The sequence below is a fragment of the Corvus kubaryi genome, unplaced genomic scaffold (genome assembly GCF_017639235.1).
Source record: "Corvus kubaryi isolate FWS band 111438036 unplaced genomic scaffold, C.kubaryi_AGA036_p1.0 37398, whole genome shotgun sequence".
Taxonomy (NCBI): Eukaryota; Metazoa; Chordata; class Aves; order Passeriformes; family Corvidae; genus Corvus; species Corvus kubaryi.
The window spans coordinates 49,250,715-49,265,929 of NW_024581137.1; the positions used below are offsets into that span (position 1 = coordinate 49,250,715).

The following is a 15,215-nucleotide window of genomic DNA, read 5'->3' on the forward strand; positions in this document are numbered from 1 at the left end:
TAACCTATTTCATAAACTCTGAAAACCTACCTCTTCTATGAATGCTATTACTGACTATGCCACTTCATATTTTTTCTGTACTGTATCATGCCACACTTTATTCATGCACAAATACTAAATGTAATTTGGAGCAGGGATTTTCCTAACTTTTTTTATCCTGTGCTGTTATTTTATATGTTTCCAAGTACATATGCATTACTATTTAAATAAACAACAGTAACAAAATCCAGATGAAACTTTACAGAAATGTAGGTACTCAGAATGTAATTAGCCAAACTGGAATTCAGCCAGGCCAACATCCCTACTCTTGTGGAAAACACCAACAAATCATACAAATGGCTTGAATGGGTCAAAATCGTAAGTACATAAATATATACTTTAAATGAAATTTCCAAACACAGTACACCATCATCTATCACTTTCTGATTATCTAGCACAGCTATCAAAGGTGCTAGAGCTTCATTAGCAAACGCCGTCTCAAGGCTACCTCCATTGCAGCCTGCTGTAGTCTGAGATGCAGGAAGTGAAGGTCATCATTTAAATTCAAGACAAAGAGACTGTAAATCAGCACTTCTGCCCGATGTGGGGGTTCCTGCGACAGCAGCTCACCAGCAGCTCTCCACCCGGTCTGGCAGCTCAGGTAATTTCATTAATTCAGTGGAACTCAGAAGAAACGTTGGAAACCAGGGCTGTAATTTCATGCTGTCAAGAGCTCTTTTTGTTTCCCAAGTTTAGCAACATAGATGTGAAAATGTTTGATACCCACTGCAATATTGCACTTCATGTATTGTTTGATAATCATCTGGTCACCACACCCACCAGAACGGGCTGAGCTCACGGGGACGCTTGTTTGCTCTCCTGCCAGGACTTTAGCCTTCTTTAACACCCTGTCCTTTGACAGCTCCTAAACTGCAATTCAGCCACCCAAAGCTGCTTTTAAGAGGCATCTTCAGCTCTTCAAAACCTGAAAGTATGTTGCATTAACACTGACACTTTGCTTTTATTGTCACTGAATTCTCATTTTCCTTTGACATGCAGCTGATTTCAGCACCTTTCTTTCTTTAACCTCACCGAGTTGCCTTCCATGACTGAATCCCCTATTTAGTGGTAAAGAAATACACAGTGAGGACACAGCACATTCGTCTGAGTTTGCAGCCCTTTCAATGTTCTTCCAAAAGGAAGAGAGCAAAAGTATCAGATCCCTATTTCAACTGGCTCAGTGAGGTCTTACTCAGCAGTGGGATGGCATTCATGAAACCTTTAGTCAAATTTCTCCTCTACTGTCGGACTCCTCATGTACATATATCATGACATTACTTCAAAAAAGGAATGACATCCCAGAATTCCCAGGTGAAAGTATAACAAGAAGTTGTACCAAAATTGTAATAAACTAACATGATAAAGCAGAGGAGCTATTAGAAGTTGGAGAGTGAAACCATTGAAAAATTCACTAAATAAACACCAAATAAGATGAACAACTGACCCTCTCCTTTGTTCAGAGTCTCCCTGCTGAATGTACAGAGAGATACTTAACACGATCATAGCCTCTCATCTGATGAAGCTTTCAGTGTACATCAGGAAAGCACAAGGAAATACGCCAAGGGATCCAGACACAAACAGATGGAATTGGCACGTCTGGATTCTGAGCCTTCATCGAACAAGAGGGAAATACAGTTCCCATCTTCATATGAAACACGACTTTCTTGTTCCACCTGCACTCAGACAGATAACAATACCTCACAAGAGCATGAACTTCCCTTTTCATCTCTACAGAGAAATAACTGAAAAGCACACGGGTGACCCTTTAAAAAACTGCTGGTGCCAAGTGCATCACTGCCAAGGAATTTACCATCTCTCCCTGGACAAGATACTTGCCTATTGCATACCAAGGGGAGATTTATTTCATTGTGAGTAACTCCCTCAGAAAATACAGGACACTTAAAAGCATCATGACATTTTCCTCTGCTTTTCACTGCCACCTATTAGCTGCTGCTACACTTATTTCCCTTTTTATGTATTTAGATTACTGGGTTTCTATAGTTGCAGCATTTAAGTCTAAGCTATTAAGTTTTCTAGTGCTGTTGACATAAAATACAAACTTCTCCCACTTTCTTTCACATTATTATACTTACAGAATAAGCCATTTTCAGAGTAATATTTAAATTCAGAAAGTTATTTGGGCTTATAATTTTAAAATGTGGCTTTCATTTTCATGCTCACAAACTATATCTGTTATGAAAATATTTCATAGCAAGCTGCTGCCTAATTAGATGACTTAAACTCTGTATTTAAAAGAACTGCCAAAGAATATAAAAATCAGATTTTTTCTTTGTTTGCTATGATGTGCTTTTTTCTACTTATATTATGTACAGGACAAAAAACAGTTGAGTGATAAGACCATGAATTCACATTGTGTTTTCCTTTATAATGTTCATCAGCTAACTGGGGTGTTCATAGTTGTTTTTCTTTTTTGTTTTCTTTTTTTTTTTTTTCCCCAAAAGCAACATTTAGAAGCCAATAACCCAAAGTGTATTACTGAACACTTTAACAGTGTCCAATAGGTAGAAGACCTAGCTGCACACTGATTAAATGATTTAACTGCTAGATCAATGAATGCAGCATGAATTAAAATGGCTGCAAGCTTTTCCGGGCATAAGATCAGACCTAAAAAATAGATACCTTACTTTTTATTTCACATTTCAAAGAAAATGCAATAATTTCTTTTAAAAAGAAAAAAGATACGTGTTTTCCTGACAGAAATAACACAGCTTTATTCTAATATACAGTGACTAAACCATATATTTTAATTGTCAAAGATCTGACTACATTTTGCCATTCTCATACTGAATAACCTCACTCAAGGAAAAAGCAGTCTCTGCTCAGGAAACATAATGGTGTTAGGATTTGGTCCAAAGTGAACTGTTATCTCACGCGTGAAGATAATGAATGTTAATTTAAAATAATGTTCTTTCAACTCCAGGGTTTTTTTCATATAATCAATCAGGCCTGAAAGTGTGTGCATGCGCGCTCTCTCTCACATGCACTCTCTCTGTCACTCACCCATAAATACTTCATTTTATATTCTCATTCCCAGAGATTCAGAAAATTTTCTGCAGGTGTAAACTAATATTGCTCCACTAAAGTCAACAGAGCTGCACCAAATGACATTAGCAAAGTCAGTGGTCCTGCCTCCTGTCTCCTGTGACAAGGCTGTACCTGACTTCCACTTAATGTCCATCTCACAACAAACTCTCCCTTTCTTCCTTTCAAATGTGCATTTCCCAGCTTACTGGTACTCAACAGACAACCACTATGGCCTTTCACTAACTCGACCCTCAAGGTCTCTTATCTCCACCAAATCCCTCAGAGAAGCAGGCATGACATGGCTCTTTTCTGCAACCTAGGAAGAAGCTCTCGGAAAGTGCAAAGACAAAAAGCACTGCAGTGGGAGGCTGCAAAGCATGTAGAGAGGACAGAACAGGCTTGACCTAAAAAGCAGTAGGCTTCAACATTACAGCTAAAATACTCATCTACTACAGGAAAGAGAAATTAACACATTAAAAAAATGGAACAAATAAAACTTCTACATTTAGACTATCGCTCCTGTAAAAACAGGAGCCATAATCTAAATTACTGTTGTTTGGAAATAGTACAGAAAACAAGTATTCTGTAGCTTTCAACCTCAGCAAATTGCCTGATTTTTGACACCTTTTTAGGAGACATCTGATGGCTGGAAACAAGACTCTGGATTACATGACATGCTAGTTTGATCAAGAAAGGCAGTTCTCCTGAAGAAGAACCAAGCAGAAATTTGGATACCATTCCTTCCCACTGTCCCAGGAAACACTGTAACTGCTTATCCAACTAATTTGGCAGAGCAAACCATGTTCAGCTCCTCACTCCTTGGTGCACCTGTACTCCAAGCATCTGCGCCACCACGCAGCTTTAGCTGATATTTATTGGTATTTCCTGTGCCTGTGTGAGGAACAAAAATCCTTCCATTTTATTGAAAGCTCCATGTTTTCAGGAATTAGTGCTACAACTTAGGCTAATATTTGGTTGACGGGAAATGTGGGTATTTTTATAATACTTTTTAAAACTATTGAGAAAAAGAGTATCAGCATGAATTTAAAAAATCAATAAAACTGGTTCCTGGAGATGGTTGGCTCTTAATCTGTATTTCCTAAAAGGTGCAAGTTCAATAAAAAGAGGAAATCTCATGTCTGGAACCAGAGAGAAGTTAGGAGTATGCTTCCAATTAGGACATTTACAAAGAAGCCTTCTGGGAGGCAGGAGAGTGGAAAGTGTGCAGGAAAACGAAGAATCTCTTTCTTACAACAAGTATTTCCTGTAAGTCTATTTACTTCAGGTCAGTGTAAGCAGAAGATGAAGACAAAGCTACAAAACTGAAAGACACAATTACAGATTGAGAGTGTCCATGTTTCTCACTTTCCAACACTGTCAGTCTGAAATGCTCCCAGGTATGCATCAGCACTCTCCTTCAGAAAGTAATGTCAGTGAAACAAAACATTTTCTTTTAACACGCAAACAAAGAAACAAACAATATTTTAATATGGCAGCTTTTAAACAGCCTGATATTCCATTCTAGTCAGACTGCTAAGAGGTGGGACATCCTGAGTTATCTGTGAGCAAAGTGTACATCCCTTCTCATTGTTCCTCACATTTCACTATGACGAAGAAAAGTTTTGAGAAAGCTATTTTTATTTGGGAAAAAAAAATTAAATTATCTTTTTTTTTTTAATATTAGTGCCAATGCCAAATTATTCAGTGTGCTGTATTATATTCAAGTGTCAGCTTGCATGTGATGACTGACACCAAAGCTTCCCGAGAAAAGGTCCATGCAGCCAGTTCTTAGGAACGTCCTAAATTCTCAACTATAGTTATGTGAAGCTAAAAATGGTGCCAATCTGGTTCCTAGGAAAACAACTAATAACAATTCTTCGCTTTTAATTAAAAAGAAAGAAAAAAAGTTTTCTGCAATTTTGAGTGTTTAACAAAGAAGGAATAGAAGCACAAGGTGAGGAGAACATTACCCACTCTAAACAATTTGTTGCATGGAGCAAAAAGGATTGCCTAGATTTGCCTACTGTTGTCAGGTAAATGATAAGAACAGGATGAATCAAGAAAACTTTCAGAATTCAGGTTTTTAATTTATGTTATATGGGAAAAAAAATTGATTACTTAATCTGCTTGCACATTCACAATTTCTGTAATTTTGAAACAGTGTTAAAATACAGTTTCCTGACATATCTGTTTTCTAGCTTTCCTAATAAATATATTATTAAAAATAAACCTTTCTTCTCATAATAGTATTGGCTTTTCCAGTAGAAATTTCTTCTTTTACCATTTTCTTTATCTATAATTAAGGTTTTCTATAACACACAGGATTTAAGATATACAGAAAATGGCAGAAATCACTAACAGTGATCACTAACACTAATCCACGTTTTCTCTGTTCTTTTCAAAAGCAGTTAATTCCTTCAAAGACTAATGTACATGTAGGAAAAGTGCCTTAGCTTCAATGAAAATCATCAATGTAAAATTTAGCATGTGCAAAAAAACCAACAGTCATACTGTTAATATTGAGAAGGCATAAAAATGCCCATGTAACACTGCTATGCAGCTCCATTAAAAGAATTAAAAATACAGCATTACATAAAATTGTATTGGCAAATTTTAACTGTGTTCTTCCTGGAATACTGGAGTCATACATAAGGTTTTAATTTTTAAAACTATTTCGTGAAACTAAACTTATTCATCAGTATGCTCCAAGGCCTATGCATTTTCATGCCTGTGGGAAACAAGTGCTTATATGATCAAGGTCTCCATCATTATATTAATATTAATCTATGGGTAACAATGAATTTTCTGCAGTGAATAGTGAATATCAATTTTCATCAGTGAACAATCAGTGACTGTGTGGCCTGTGATTACATTTTATGAAATAGCAATTCCTTTGTTTTGATTTTGTACAATTTTGAACCTGGATCCTAGTAATTGCTTGGGGGAAGGAGATTATGCATAAACTCTGGGTTTCAACTTGTCTCTGAAGTCAATGACAGCTCATAAGACACTGATCACAAAATTAACAACCGACCAGAAGGAAAACTGGAGAAACCCCCCACCATTCTGAGGCAGAATTTCCACTTTAATTTGTGCATGTGAATGCACACACTGCAGTGTTATGCAAGGCACAGACTCTCTCCTCTTCGGAAGTTTTCTTTTACAAGCAATGACACCAAGAAAATAGTAATAAGGCACAAGCAGCCAATGCAGGCTTGGCTGGTGCTTGGTTTCTGACTTGAGAAGCATCTGTAATTGCAAACAGGTATCTGTAGTGTGAGATCCTCTCTTACTGAATGCATAAATGTTGTGTGAGACTTAACAGAAAATGATAGCGTGCTAAGAAAGATAAAGCTCTCAGATCTTAAAGATTTGTTGAGCAATAAACATATCTTACATACTTTTAATTTCTTTTTCACTGTATGCTATTTCTAGCTACTCTGGGACTCTGCTAATCATTTTCTCTCAACTCCATTTTGTTTCACTTACTCGCTTTTCCAGAAGGTTCAAATAAAACCTAAGGTTGACAGATAAGAATCACTCAGCTAAAATTAGTAAACTAAGTGCCATGTCCCGTGAGTCACAGCATGCAACTCCCATCCACCTCTCTTTAAAAGACCAGATAACAATGCCATGCCCTAAGTTAACGGGATCAAATACCCACTTGCCAAAACACTGCTTTGGAGTACTACACCTACTAGCAGAGTCCTACAGTCTGTAACCAAAACATAGTTCAGTCAGCTGCATTAAAATCACAGATGTGAATATAATGCAAGTAGGTTTAATATTTAACATATTAACAAATATAGGAGAAATGAGAGGTAAGCAGGAATATGTTTAACTCTTCTTTTTTTCAATTACTAGACCTCAAATCAATAGTATCCTATTATGGGTAAAAAATAAATTAGAGCCCAGTCCTTTGCATGCAAAAAAATGCAATTTCCACAAAAAAAAGGTGAATGGGATATTACTGGTATTTTTGTTGTATATTTAAATTAATTTTTAATGAACTAGTGGATTTTAGTACTTTAAATTTCACTGTGTCTGGTGTTGAAATTATTTTTAAGAATTAGTCTTATATAATACTACAAGTGAGAGTTGTATGAAGACTCATAATCATTAATTCACAATGTTTTATTCTGCAATTATTTAACCTTGGAATTTCAAACTGGATACAGTGTAAAGGTATATGCAAAGATATTCTGATTGTTAGTAAGTATACCAATAAACCATATTTTACTTACATTTTTAAATATATTTCTAATTTTGAAATTACAAGTATAACTGCCTTTTTAACCAATAGTATACTTTTCTCTGCATTTTCATAACAAACACTTTTGCATTCTAGTGAAATGTAAAATGAGAGATTGGAAGAAAATCAAAACCAGTCTTTTTATACACAAAACTCTCAATGGCTACACTTTGTTCTTATCTACATGGTATAGCTATGGGATCAGGCTCCAATGGGATATTACCAAAGCTGGCTAAAATTAGACACCATGAGCTTTAACTTGGGTTCATGGACATGTCAGTATGTATCACCACTGCGCCTGCTGTCGCCTGCCCAGAGGACTTAAAAGACCCTGGTAGTTTCAGGGAGAAAAAAAAGAGAATAAATAAATATGAATGAAATCTTACTAAAATGCTAGGTTTACCCTTAAATTTTTTTTTATATAATTCAATATTCGCAGCATGATAGAAATAAACAAGAAGACAGAGTTCAGGCTTTCACAACTTACTTGCTGGCAGACATTGGTTTAAATAGATGATAAAATTGTGTTTAAAGACTACGATTGAAAATATGGTGAAAAAAATGGGCTTGATCCAGCTCTGGTGTTTCTGGGAGCTGCCTGTGGAGAGGCCTTGGAAATCAGATGGCCCCGTGTGCCACAGGAGTTCAGCTGCGCAGGCTTGAGGCCACAGTGGTTATTGTACTGTACACAGCCACTCTGGTGTCAATCAGTCTACTCCCAGTTACCTGCACTACACCCAGGAATTAAGGGGTTTGTGGAGTTTACCACATTTGTTTTGCATTTCTTATACTCTCGCCAATAACAAATAAAGAAATTCCTGAAAAATGGAGTCATTACGTCATCTTATAAATTACCTATTTTGCAGGCTGTACTCTCACGACTGGAAAATTAAACCTTAAAACAATAACCCAATTATGAGCTAAATTTACATTCAACTGATGAAAAACGATCCAGAACCTGACAAGAACAATCTTTGCTCACAATGTTTAGCACAAGCAACACTTGACAGCCTAAAATGTATGAGCTATATGAAAGATGACATACGTTGCACTGCCCAGCTACCAAGGGCACCACGCTCCAGGTACTACACACGTACAATGGGAGTGTTCACCACATCCTGAGACTAAACAAACCCAACAAAAACCGAGGCACAAAACCTTCTGCAGATAAAGAACATGATCTGACATTACCTCCTAAACAATCAGGGCAAGAAGAATGGCTAAACAAAGTCCTGTTATATGGAAGGAAAACCACTGCAATTAATAAAATCAGGGGTCAGGATTTCAAACAAATTTATGTATTTGCTGGATAGATATGAAAAAAATTGCTCCAACAATTCTGACCTAACTTTTGAAAAAATCTCCAAAGCCTACTTCATTCAGGAAAGTAAAACCTTGTGTGCATTTGGCCAGTAATTTTAAACAATTCCACATTTTACCAACCAAGTTCATCACTGGTGTGAGGCACGTATGCCTTGCACAGATTAATTTTGTTTATAGTTCTAGTTAGCATTTGTAACAACCTGCATTATGGGTAAAATACAAGTTTTACTGACATTTATGCTAATCTGGATCCAGCTAAAAAGTCATTTAAGAAGCAAACCAGAAATTTCCCAAAAACATCTTCATCATCACCTTTCACACACTTTCACATCACAGCACACTTTCAGAACTTTTAGCCTGGACTGATTGACACTGCCTGAAGTCCTCACAGACTTCCAGAGATAAATGTTCTGAAACACTGTGGAAGGCAGATACTATGAAAACTAGTTACAGGTATGTCCAAAATTCGTGAACTTTAGCTGACTGAAGTTGGGTCCTCCATTTCAAAACATGTCTGCTAATTCTAAAATTCCCCCTCATTCTCAAACTGCGTGAAATGAGACAATTTGCTAACTAACTAGATAATGCAGACATCTATGGGGGCATTTAGTTACCTAAAATTAAGGAAACATCTTCAATGTTAACTTTCATCTAGTTCCTTTTGAAGTATTTTATTCTAACCCAGTGACTGCAGATGGCACAGTTCAGTGGTCCCCAAGCTGTGGTGCACTGGTAGAAATGCTCAACAGTCTAGATGGAGCCTGAGCCAGTTCAAGATGAGTTTGAGGCCAAATTCATAGTCCATCTTCTCAGGGAGCATCACGTCACTAACCACACCCAGTATGTTTTATTTACATGCAGGCAGAAACACCAAACCCACTTCACAGCCTTTCACCTTCTCACTTGTTTTTAAGATGACCTTAGGCTGAAAACATGATCCAGGCTCTTCTGCTGCAGAAGCCTCAGGTCATCCTGAACACTCCCTTCTCCTCTCTGCTCCAAGGCAGGGGAAAACCCAGGACACCTGAACAGTAGATGCCCACAGAATGTCTACTGCCTGCAAACAGTGTGGACACACAGCACATGACCTCCCAGTCACATACTGGCTGCACAGCAATTCCAGTCATGAAATTCTTGTCACTCCAATAATGCTCATTTTTTGTCCTGAAAAGTTATGAAGCATTGCTCTAGCTCATACTACAGAAGGACTAAGTCAAACTACTAGGAATTTTGATTTATGGTGAACAAACTCAATTTGGTTTTTTACATTTATATTTAATAGCTGGAAGTGCTTGCTTAGATTTAAAAAACAAAACAAACAACACCTTCAGAGGTGAACTGTAAAATTTTCGCTAAAAAGCTTCAAACTGTCAAAGAGTATCTTCTATCACCAACGTTTTCAGACCCCCACCCAACATCCACAGACTCACAACTCCCCTTACAAAGCTGACTTCAACACAAGACAATTTCCATCACACTATCCAGTTCATGAGGTGGAGTGGAACAGTAATTTTTCTCTCTGAGACCTTTGCTACTGAAACCCATACCAAGTATCAGCTGCAGATGCAGAGACCACCATCCATAGCACACCCAACAGTCATCAACACAGTCACTTTTTTCTCCACTCACTAAAACCAAACTCATCATCAGCAAGATCAAGTGCTCTCTGTTGAGCTACTTACCCCATGAACCATTCCCTTCCCTCCCTTCCCCATGCAACTATCTGGCCAAAGCAGAGAGGGTTTGTTTAGGAATGGAAAAGCTGACATTTTAAGGCCATAGATCCACAGTGGGAATTAATTAATGCCATAAATCCCATAGAAGTGGGAATTATGTTGTGGGCACTTCCACTTTTATACAAAACATTAGTCAGCAAACAATCTACTTCCCTAAAGACTTTCTGTAACACAGTCAAGAGTGGCTGATAATTATAAAAAAAAAAAAAAAAAAAGTGGAGAGATGCCAGGTCCTTCACACTGAAGGATGAGGAACTAGAAGAACCCAAAGGAGTGCAACCTGAACCACAAACTGGCATTTCTCCTCCCATTTTCCTCCCTCCTGACACCTGTCTCAGCATTCACCCCTAAAGAATTAAATGATTTCCCACAAAAGCAACAGAAATGAAAAAATATCAGCATTATCTAGGACAAGAAAGCATTTACTACTCTTTTTCTTTTCTACTGCAATAGGATCTTCTTAAAACTACAAAAAATAGAATTACTCCCACAATACAGAGACCATGCCAGATGATTCCAGGTTAAATCATAAAACCAACCAGCACTGAATTAAAGTTTTTTCACTCCTTTTCCTCTTCTCAAGCCACCCCATATCCAGCATCTGTAAAGTTCACAGAAGACCAAAAACAAATTCCCAAAGTCTGCTGGTTTCAGGAGAAGCCCCAAAAGACACACGAAGTTTCCCAAATCTTTAACATCAGCATTTTACAGGGGGGCTGCTGTCTGGAGCACACGAAAGGTCAGGAAAGCGCACCGAAAACTCCTCATCATCCTTACCACGGGCACTCCCACACCTACACTTCCATCCTTTCCCCGAAAAGAAAGGAGACAGGCCTCTGAGCAGCCCTGAGGGAGGGGGAGAAGGCGAACACCCCACAAAGTGCACCGAGGGAGTTATCTGCAAACACGGCTTCGGGGGTGCACACACACAAAGCTCCCCAGAACGCCGACAAAAGCGAGCCCGTCGACAAAAGCGAGCCCGTCGCCAGTTCGCATTCCCAGACCCGCCGAGTCCGGCACAGCCCCGGGAGGGCCCTTCTCGGCTGGGGGCAGCGAGGGCGCAGCTCCCGGAGGGCGCGGGGAGCCGGGGGGGAGGGGGGAGAGCGGACAAATCGCCCCTTTTTCTCCCCAGGCCCTGCCCCAGAGCACACAAGGGAGGCGAGGAAGCCCCCGGGGGTGTGCCGGGGGACGAGGCTATCCCGGGGCCCCGGTGCCCCGCCGGGCGGCGAGGCCGTCCCGGCTACGGGGGTGGCACCGCCCGCAGCCGCCGGGCGAGGAGGGCCGGGGCTCTGAGTTCACCCTTTCCCCGTCCCCTCCCCTGTCCCCCGCGGGCACGGCAGCCATGGCCCCTCGCCCGGCCTGCGGGAACCCCGCCGTCTCTCTCCTGTGGAGCCTCGGCGCTGTCGAGCAGCTGCCATTACTCGGGCCAAGACCCGTCCTCCAAGCAGGCATCCCCCTCCCCAGCGAGGAAATGCGGTGGCGGCAGGGGTGTGTGAGCGAAAGGAAAGCGGGAGAGAGTGGGGAGCAAAGCGGTGGCCCCGCGTGTGGGAGAAAGCGGGACCGGGGGGTGACGGGGCCGAGGCCGGGCTGCACCACACCCTGCCCGGCCTCGCCTCTCACGCGAGTCCCCGGCTCCCCCGCGCCCTGCAGGCCCGCGCGGAGCGCTGGAAGCGGCGATTCTCTCCGGAGCGCCCCTCTCCCCACCCCACCTCCTCCCGCCCCGGCCCCGGGGCTGGCTGCAACTCGGCACGGGGGCACGGAGGACCCGCCGCCGCCTCCCAACCGAAATTCGACCGGGGAAGGTGTGGGGACAAAAATAATCGCCGTTAATAATCACACGCGCTCCGCCGCCGTCCCCTTCTCCTCCTCGGTTTCCAAGCGGGCTGCCAGATAATCCTGCCCACTCCGAAAAATGAAATAATAATAATAATAAAAAAAAAAATCCCGCCTTCCATCTCCCCCCCGCAGCCCCACACATTTTATTATTAAGTATAATTGCTCCCCCCTCCTCATATGGCACCCCGCGGGGAAGGATTGCCCCCTCCCCTGGTGCCCAGCCCTTCCCCTGTCCCCTCTCCCCCATCTCCTTGGAACAGTGTGTACATGATTTTGTAGTTTTTTTAAGGCGCCATGTTTATAATCCTCCATCATATTAAAAAAAAAAAACCCACCCAGCATGAGACACGGCGTCTCTCGCACCCCAAAGCCAGGGAGGCAGACACAGAAATATCCACAGGGCTGTAAATTCACCCCCCCTCCCGCACACACACCCCTCCTCCCCAGACTTAAAAGTCTCTCTCACCTTGTGCTGCTGGCGCTGCTTCTGCTGCTGCAGGGGGGGAGAAGTTAAGCCAGGGGAAACTTTTCAATCCCTTCCCCAGGCCGCTGCTGCCTCCTCCTTCCACATATTTTTCCCCTCAGAGTTTTATTGTGTCTGAATTTTCTCTCTCTCTCTCCTCTTCTGTCTGTCCACAGTTCAGGTTTCTGGGGTAAACAGGGTTTAGGATGGTGCTAGGGATATTTGGGAGAAGGAGAACTCTAGTGGTGTCTGCTGGAGTTGCTGTTTGTTTCTTTTATTATTTTTTTTTAATAATACATTTGAAACGGATCTTTAACTATTTATTATATATTTATTATGTATGTATTTTGTCACAGTCTTCGGTCTGGACCCTCTCTTGTTGCAGAGGGAAAATGTGGTGCTTATCCGACTTGATACATGGAAATTCCTCCTTATCATTAAGTCCAACTTGAAGAAATGACAGATAATGTTTTTAAAAGTAGACACTCACCTTGAGCAACAGAAACTAAAACATAGAGAATCAACGGCCTGTCTCAGAGTTGTCAACACGTCGTGAACTGTAGACCACAGAATCATAGAATCATTTAGATTGGAAAAGACCTTTATGATCATTGAGTCCAACTGTTAGCCATTCTTGCGCTGCAGGGTTGGGAGATACATAGTAATACAAAATACATAACTTTATAGGAACATATATGTAAGTAGCAAGAGAGCATGTACGTTTTACACTGTTTTTTATGGACTGTGAGATAAATATTAATGAATGTCTAGAAAAATATATTCTGAAGTTTCTGAAATGCTTCAGGAATTATTAATGGATAAGTAACACACTTCACAATTAATTAACTTGACTAGAACTTTTATTAAAATATACTGTAAGCTTAATTCTATGAGGATTTATGTATGAAAAAAATTGAGCCATATGAGTAGTTGTTAATATTACTAAAATAGTAGAAGGAAATAGTAGTGCTAATGTTGAAAAAGATGCACCCATTGTGCCTGATCAGTCAAAGATTAAACAGAGTTTGTACACTGAACAGTGAAAGTTTCTCCTGTATGTCCAGTAAGTAAGATTTCTAGTAGTGTCTAAACCCACACAGTTTCTTTGAGACTGCTGCATCAGGACTTTACATCCACTTTGAAAATAAAATGCAAATAATGGTTAGTTGCACAGTTGTGATAAAGTCTTACTTCTGTTATGCATTTAAATATGAAAGAGCATTTTACATTATCTAAAATAAATAGATAGGAAAGAAAGTGCTGGTAATCTGCTTTCAAAGAGTGCTTGAGGCATTGGGCAGATACCCAATAGTGGTACTATAATTTATTAACTGCATTATATTGCTTGTATTAATAAAAAGCAAATGAAATTTACAGGCAATTTTTTTAAGTAAAAAGGGATTTACTGTCAATATAATTACAAAAATACTACCTTATTTTAAGCATTTATTTGTGATGTTTGGCTGTGATTTCGTTAAGGCATGTCATTTTCAAAAGAAGTTAGATAGAAATATATGCCAAGTTTCCATGGGATATTGCTGGCTTGCCTGTCTTAGCTTTCTTTGAAACCTTCTCTGTTCAAATTGCATCTGAGCTATATTTATATACAGGGGGAAGAAAAAAGAAGTTGGGGTCATTATAGTTTCTGCTGTTTCTACCGTGCAGTCAAGCCAACAGCACTGCTCAAGCCAGCATGGTTAAGGCACACTGATTTTTGCATCCAGAATCAGAGGACAAACAAACATAGCTAGCAGCCACATAACCATTTTTAATTCTTCACCCCAAACAGCCAGGTATCCCGAACAACTGGGTCACCTGGGGGGATTTGCCATAACTCCAAAACAAAGCTACAAAGCCAGTCTCAGCTTCTCTAGTGAAAGATTTATTGCTCTGCCGCAGTGCCTTCTCCTTACCTATGTAAATATTTATTTAAGGCAGAAGTTCAGCTATCTTCAGTATAAAGAGGTTTTAGCCCTTTATCTCTCACAGGACCCATAGAGAGCTGTCAAATAAATACTCAGGCCGCAGTTTCACCAGCATGGAAGCACATGGAGGGCAGAAGCCTTATGGCTTGCCTACCGTACAGGTTTTTACCTAGAGTCTACCACTTGTCAACAATCTCCTGTACTTAACATACTTATAAAGGCTAGTCTGGACCACCTCCAAATATTTGTTTCAGGATACAAATATTTGATTTTGGAAAGAACAGGGTATCCTAAAGCAAACATGTAGGGAGTGTCTGCAACCATAGCCACGTTATCTTCTTGAGCTGATGGGCAGTGAATTAAATCAAGTGTAGAAAGACAGGCATAGAGCTTATAAATGGGTGTTCATGGGCCAGGTTTGGGGATATTTTGATATCCTCACTAGGTCCCCTGAGTAACTGTTTGCATTATATAGCCTTCAAATGCCCGTTGAAGGGTAAAAAGGATGCATTTTTGTCTCGTTTTGACTTATTTTTATGTGTATTGTGAAGACTTTTCAATGCTCATCAGTGTACAGCTTTGAAGCCCGGCTAGCC

At 40.3% G+C, this 15,215-nt stretch overlaps 1 protein-coding gene across 3 annotated transcripts in view; it reads right to left on the reverse strand.

The window, feature by feature from the left end:
• ZMYND11 (zinc finger MYND-type containing 11) overlaps window positions 1-12,912 on the reverse strand; it is a 105,550-nt gene extending 92,638 nt beyond the window's left edge. For all 3 annotated transcript variants that reach the window (XM_042042813.1, XM_042042812.1, XM_042042811.1), the window contains exon 1: window positions 12,698-12,912. The gene's annotated coding sequence lies outside the window, so the exon portion shown is untranslated. The remainder of the gene's footprint in view (window positions 1-12,697) is intronic.
• Window positions 12,913-15,215: the final 2,303 nt, after the last annotated feature.